Source organism: Nipponia nippon, unplaced genomic scaffold (genome assembly GCF_047370975.1).
Source record: "Nipponia nippon isolate SJK-2023a ecotype South Korea unplaced genomic scaffold, ASM4737097v1 scaffold_47, whole genome shotgun sequence".
NCBI lineage: Eukaryota > Metazoa > Chordata > Aves > Pelecaniformes > Threskiornithidae > Nipponia > Nipponia nippon.
The window spans coordinates 661,183-667,100 of record NW_028262366.1 but is presented as its reverse complement, the minus strand read 5'-3'; the positions used below and the strand labels follow the sequence as shown (position 1 = coordinate 667,100).

General features: G+C 68.5%; 1 long non-coding RNA gene across 1 annotated transcript; it reads right to left on the bottom strand.

Annotated features, from left to right (window-relative positions):
* Positions 1-2,651: 2,651 nt before the first annotated feature.
* LOC148052543 (uncharacterized) lies at positions 2,652-4,264 on the bottom strand. The gene is made up of 2 exons (XR_015698532.1): positions 4,224-4,264; positions 2,652-3,073 (listed from the first exon to the last, which is right to left on the bottom strand). It is a non-coding gene; the product is annotated as an uncharacterized LOC148052543 (long non-coding RNA).
* Positions 4,265-5,918: the final 1,654 nt, after the last annotated feature.

Below are 5,918 nucleotides of genomic sequence, written 5' to 3'. Positions count from 1 at the left end.
CGCCTGGGTCCCTTGGCAGCGGGCAACGGGGCCGTCACGGCTGGTGGCCACTGGCGAGTCCGGGCTTGTCACCGGGTTGGGGACAGCGGTTCTGGACAAAGCGCCATTGTCCCCAAGGTGGCACCGCGGGGGGTGGCCGTCGGGGCTCGGCCGCGCCGCGGGGACGTGGGGAGGGGGACACAGGGGAGGGGATGGGGACATCGGGGGCGTTGGGGACACTGGGACACTGGGGACACTGGGGAGGGGTTGGGGACACCGGGACACTGGGGACACTGCGGAGGGGTTGGGGATGTCAGGATGGTGGGGACACTGAGGACATTGGGGACATTGGGGGGGTTTCGGGACACTGGGGATACTGGGGAGGGGTTGGGGACGTCAGGATGGTGGGGACACTGAGGACATTGGGGACATCGGGGGGGTTGGGGACACCGGGACACTGGGGACACTGGGGAGGGTTTGGGGACATCGGGGGGGTTGGGGACACTGGGGAAGGTTTGGGGACATCAGGACACTGGGGACACCAGGGAGGGTTTGGGGACACCTGGACTCTGGGGACACCAGGAAGGGTTTGGGGACATTGGGGACACCTGGACACTGAGGACAGTGAGGAGCCTGGGGACACCTGGACACTGGGGACACCGGGAAGGGTTTGGGGACACCGAGAGCATTAGTGACACCAGGGACATTGGGGACACCTGGACACTGGGGACACTGAGGACATTAGGGGACACTGGGAAGGGTTTGGGGACACTGGGAAAGGTTTGGGGACACCAGGAGTCTGGGGACACTGAGGACACTGGGGACACTGAAGAGGGACTGGGAGGACTGGGGACACTGGGGAGGGTTTGGGGACCTTGGGGACGTCAGGACATGGAGGGTTTGGGGACACTGGGGGGGGACTGCAAGGACTGGGGACATTGGGGACACCAGGAAGTGGTGGGGTCCTTTGGGACACTGGAGAGCAACTGGGAGGACTGGGGACACTGGGGAGGTTGGGGACACTGGAGACTTTGGGGGACATTGGGGACGCTGGGGACATGGGGGTTTGGGGACATGGGGACCGGCCGTTGTCACCCAGCCGTGTCCCGTGTCCCCGCCCCGGGGCAGGGCCACCTCCCGTGTCCCCACCCTGGAGACGTCCCCGTGCCTATAAGTGGGGGACACCGAGGGGGGGCCAGGCAGCGCCATGGGGGTGACGGGGACACTCGCAGTGGCCCTGGGGACGCTGCTGCTGCTGGGTGGTGAGGGGACGCATGGGGACATGGGGGGGACACGGGGGGACGTGGGGATGGGGGGACACCGGGGACATGGGGGGACATGGGGGGGACATAGGGGACAAAGGGAGACGTGACGTGGAGGGACACAAGGGGACACAAAGGGACACGGGGGCCACAAGGCCACCGGGGCAGGGGGAATATGGGGTCCGTGGGGCCAGGGGCCCCGTCCCTGTCCCCGTCCCTGTCCCCGTCCCTGCCCGTGTCCCCTCCCCGCAGGACCCGCCGAGCTCGTCCCCGTCCCCGAGCAGCCTTGGGGACAAGCCCTGGCCTCGCTGCTCCAGTTCCTCCACCTCCTCCCAGGTGGCCCCGTGGGGACAATGGTGTCCCCAGAGCCACCCCCTGGCTTGGGGACATTGGGGTCACCCCCTGCTTTGGAGGTGCCACCCCAAGGACCTGAGAGACGTCCCCACGGACCAGGGACACGTCCCCAAGGTCCAGCCCGACGTCCCTACGGACCGGGGACGTGGCCCCAAGGTCTGGGGACATGGGCCCAGGGACGTCCCCAAGGACCGGGGACACGTCCCCAAAGCCTGGGGACATGGCTCCAGGGATTGGGGACATGGGTCCAGGGACGTCCCCAAGGACCGGGGCCACGTCCCCAAGGACCAGAGAGGTGGCCCCAAGGACTGGGGACACGGCCCCAAAGACCGGGGCCGTGTCCCCAGGAGCCAGGGCCGTGTCCCCAAGGACCAGGGACGCGTCCCCAAGGACCAGGGACGCGTCCCGAAGAGGTTGGGACGCGTCCCCAAGGACCTTCCCAACGTCCCCTGGGACAGGGGACGCGTCCCCAGGGACGTCCCCCGCGCCAGGGGTGGCCGAGGAGCTCGGGCGAGAGCCGGAGCGGGGCAGCATCACCCGGCTCCAACCTTGGGGACATCGGGAGCCAGGACGTGTCCAGGGACGTCGAGGACAGCGAGAGCCGCGGTATGGGGACATGGGGGCTGTGAGGGACTTTGGGGACACGGGGGGGACCTGGTGGCCAGCCCCGTCCCTCACCCTGTCCCCTCTCCAGGTTGGGGACACTCGGAGCAACTGCGGGAGGTGCCGTAGCGGCGGGGGACGTCCTGTCCCCGTGTCACCGTCTCCGTGTCCCCATCCTGTCCCCATGTCCCCATCCTGTCCCCATGTCCCCATCCCCGTGTTCCCATCCTGTCCCCGTGTCCCCATCCCTGTGTCCCCATCCCCGTGTCCCTGTCCCATCCCCGTGTCCCCACCCCTTGTCCCCATTAAAGGTGGAAGCAGCATCGTCCCCGTCCTCGTCCCTCGTCTCGGGGCCCCACGGGGACGGGGAGGGGACACAGGGGACCCCCCGCCTGGCCCCCGCCCCGTGTCACGAGCGCGCCAGGTCTCAGCCCCCCACAGCAACACCCAGAGTGGGGCTGGGGGAGTCTTTAATTGGGGACATCTGGGGACAACGGGGACGGGACGCTGGTGGCTCCTGGGGACATCTGGGGACAACAGGGTCAGGACGCTGGTGGCTCCTGGGGACATCTGGGGTCAATGGGGTCAGGACGCTGGTGGCTCTTCTTGGGGACATCTGGGGACAACAGGGTCAGGACGCTGGTGGCTCTTCTTGGGCACATCTGGGGTCAACGGGGTCAGGGCGATGGTGGCTCTTGGGGACATCTGGGGTCAACGAGGACAGGACGCTGGTGGCTCTTGGGGACATCTGGGGTCAACGGGGTCAGGGCGATGGTGGCTTTTGGGGACATCTGGGGTCAGGATGCTGGTGGCTCTTCTTGGGGACATCTGGGGTCAACGGGGTCAGGGCGATGGTGGCTCTTCTTGGGGACACCCTTGAGGTCAAGGGGGGTTGAGGACGCTGGTGGCTCCTCCTGGGGACATCGGTGGGGCCGAGGCGGGGCCCGGGGCGGTGGCGTGGCCACGCCCGGCTCGGTCAGCGGCCGCCGCTCGTCCCCGACGTCTCCTCGTGGCGCGGCGGTGGCTTGGCCCCGGCCCCGGCCCCGGCCCCGGCCCCGGCCCCCACCCACTCGGGCAGGGGTGGCCAAGGGGCCACGGGGATGGCGGGCAGCGGGGGCTCGGGGGGGCTCTGGGGCTCGGGGCGGGGCCCGGCCGGGGGCGGGGGGGGCTGGGGGCGGGGCTCGGCCATGCTGGGGGGGAGGGGAGAGAGGGGTCGGGGGGCGCTTGGGGGGACCCAGGCGTCTGGGACCAGTCCCTGCCCCCCCGCTTCACCCAGTGCCCGCCAGTCCCCCCCCCCCAGCTTCACCCAGTCCCTCCCAGTGGCTCCCCAGCTTCACCCAGTGCCCCCCACTGCCCCCCAGTGACCCCTCAGCTTCACCCAGTGCCCCCCAGTGCCCCCCCAGCTTCACCCAGTGCCTCCCAGTGACTCCCCAGCTTCACCCAGTGGCCCCCAGTGACCCCCAGCGACCCCCCAGCTTCACCCAGTGCCCCCCAGTGCCCCCCCCGAGCTTCACACAGTCCCTCCCAGTGGCTCCCCAGCTTCACCCAGTGCCCCCCAGTGCCCCCAGTGCCCCCCCAGCTTCACCCAGTGCCTCCCAGTGACTCCCCAGCTTCACCCAGTGCCTCCCAGTGACCCCCAGTGACACCCCAACTCCATCTGGTGCCCCCCAGTGCCCCCCCAGCTTCACCCAGTGCCCCCCAGTGACCCCTAGATATGGGGATTCAGGTGTCTGGGGCCTTCACCCACCCTCCAGTGTCACCCAGTGTCCCCCAGTGACCTCCCAGGTTCACCCAGTGCCCCCCAGATATGAGGACCCAGGTGTCCAGGGTGTTCCCCCACTCCCCAGTGTCACCCAGTGCCCCCCAGTGACCCCCAGATATGGGGGCCCAGGTGTCCGGGACCTTTTCCCACCCTCCCAGTGCCCCCCAGTGACCTCCCAGCTTCACCCAGTGCCTCTCAGTGACTCCCCAGCTTCACCCAGTGCCCCCCAGATATGGGCACCCAGGCGTCCAGGGGGGCCCTACCTGGCAGTGATGACAGCTGGCTCCAGTACAGCACTGGGAGCACTGGGAGCACTGGGAGCACTGGGAGGGCGCCCCGGCCCTTATAGGCACCCCAAGGGTGGGTGGGGCCCCCCGGGTGGGGGTGGGGAGCCGGCCTGGGACCGGCCGACCCGGAAGGTCGAGGGGGGACGTGGCAGCGGCTCCCCATGACTCAGGCTTCCCATCATGCTCTGCTGCAGCGGGGCCCCAGGTGCCCGCGGCCCCGTACCCCCCTATAGCCCGGCCCCTATAGACCTGGCCCCTACAGCCTCACCCTATAGCCCAGCCCCTATAGCCTCACCCTATAGCCCAGCCCCTGTAGCCAGGTCCCTATAGACCAGCCCCCACAGATGTGGCCCCTATAGCCTCACCCTATGGCCCAGCCCCTATAGCCAGGTCCCTATAACCCAGCCCCCATAGCCTCACCCTATAGCCCAGCCCCTGCAGACCTGGCCCCTATAGCCAGGTCCCTATATCCTTACCTTATAGCCCAGCCCCTGTAGCCAGGTCCCTATAGACCAGCCCCCACAGATGTGGCCCCTATAGCCTCACCCTATGGCCCAGCCCCTATAGCCAGGTCCCTATAACCCAGCCCCCATAGCCTCACCCTATGGCCCAGCCCCTGCAGACCTGGCCCCTATAGCCAGGTCCCTATATCCTTACCTTATAGCCCAGCCCCTGTAGCCAGGTCCCTATATCCTTACCTTATAGCCCAGCCCCTATAGCCAGGTCCCTATAACCCAGCCCCCATAGTCTCACCCTATAGCCCAGCCCCTATAGCCAGGTCCCTATATCCTTACCTTATAGCCCAGCCCCTATAGCCTCACCCTATGGCCCAGCCCCTACAGACCTGGTCCCTGTGAGCCAGCCCCTACAGCCCAGCCCCTATAGGACCCCATAGCCCCCACAGCCATCAGTCGGGGCCAGCGCGGGGGGGCTGCATCGTTTATTGAGCCCGGGGGGGGAGGGGGGGGGGGCCGGACGCTGCGCCCCTCCCCCCAGCGGGTCACAGGGGCCCAGGCCGCCGGGACCCCCCAAAGCCCCAAAAGGGACCCAGGCATCTGGGACCCCCCAAAACCCCCCCAAAAAGGGACCCAGGCATCTGGGACCCCCCAAAACCCCCAAAAAAGGGACCCAGGCATCTGGGACCCCCCAAAACCCCCCCAAAAAAGGGACCCAGGTGTCTGGGACCCCCCAAAACCCCCAAAAAAGGGACCCAGGCATCTGGGACCCCCCAAAACCCCCCCAAAAAAGGGACCCAGGTGACTGGCACCCCCCAACCCCCCATAAAAGAGACCGAGACATCTGGGACCCCCCCCCCCCCCAAAAAGGGACCCCGGGGTCCGGGCCCCCCACTTCAAGCCCCCCGCGGGGGGGACAGCTCGGGGCCGAGCTCCGGGAGGGGCTGGGGGCCGGGGGGGTCGCGGCGGCGGAGGCGGGGGCTCTCCAGCAGCCAGGCCAGGCGCTTGAGAGCCGCCATCATGCGGCCTTCGGCCTCGGCCTCCTCTTCCTCCTCCTCCTCTTCCTCGGCCACCATGGGGGTGGTGGCGGGGACGCTATCGGGGACAATAGTGGGGACAGCACCGGGGACGGTGACAGGGATGGTGGTGGGGACGGTGGCGGGGATGGTGTTGGGGACAGTCCCGGGGACGGTGACGGGGACGGTGGTGGGGACGG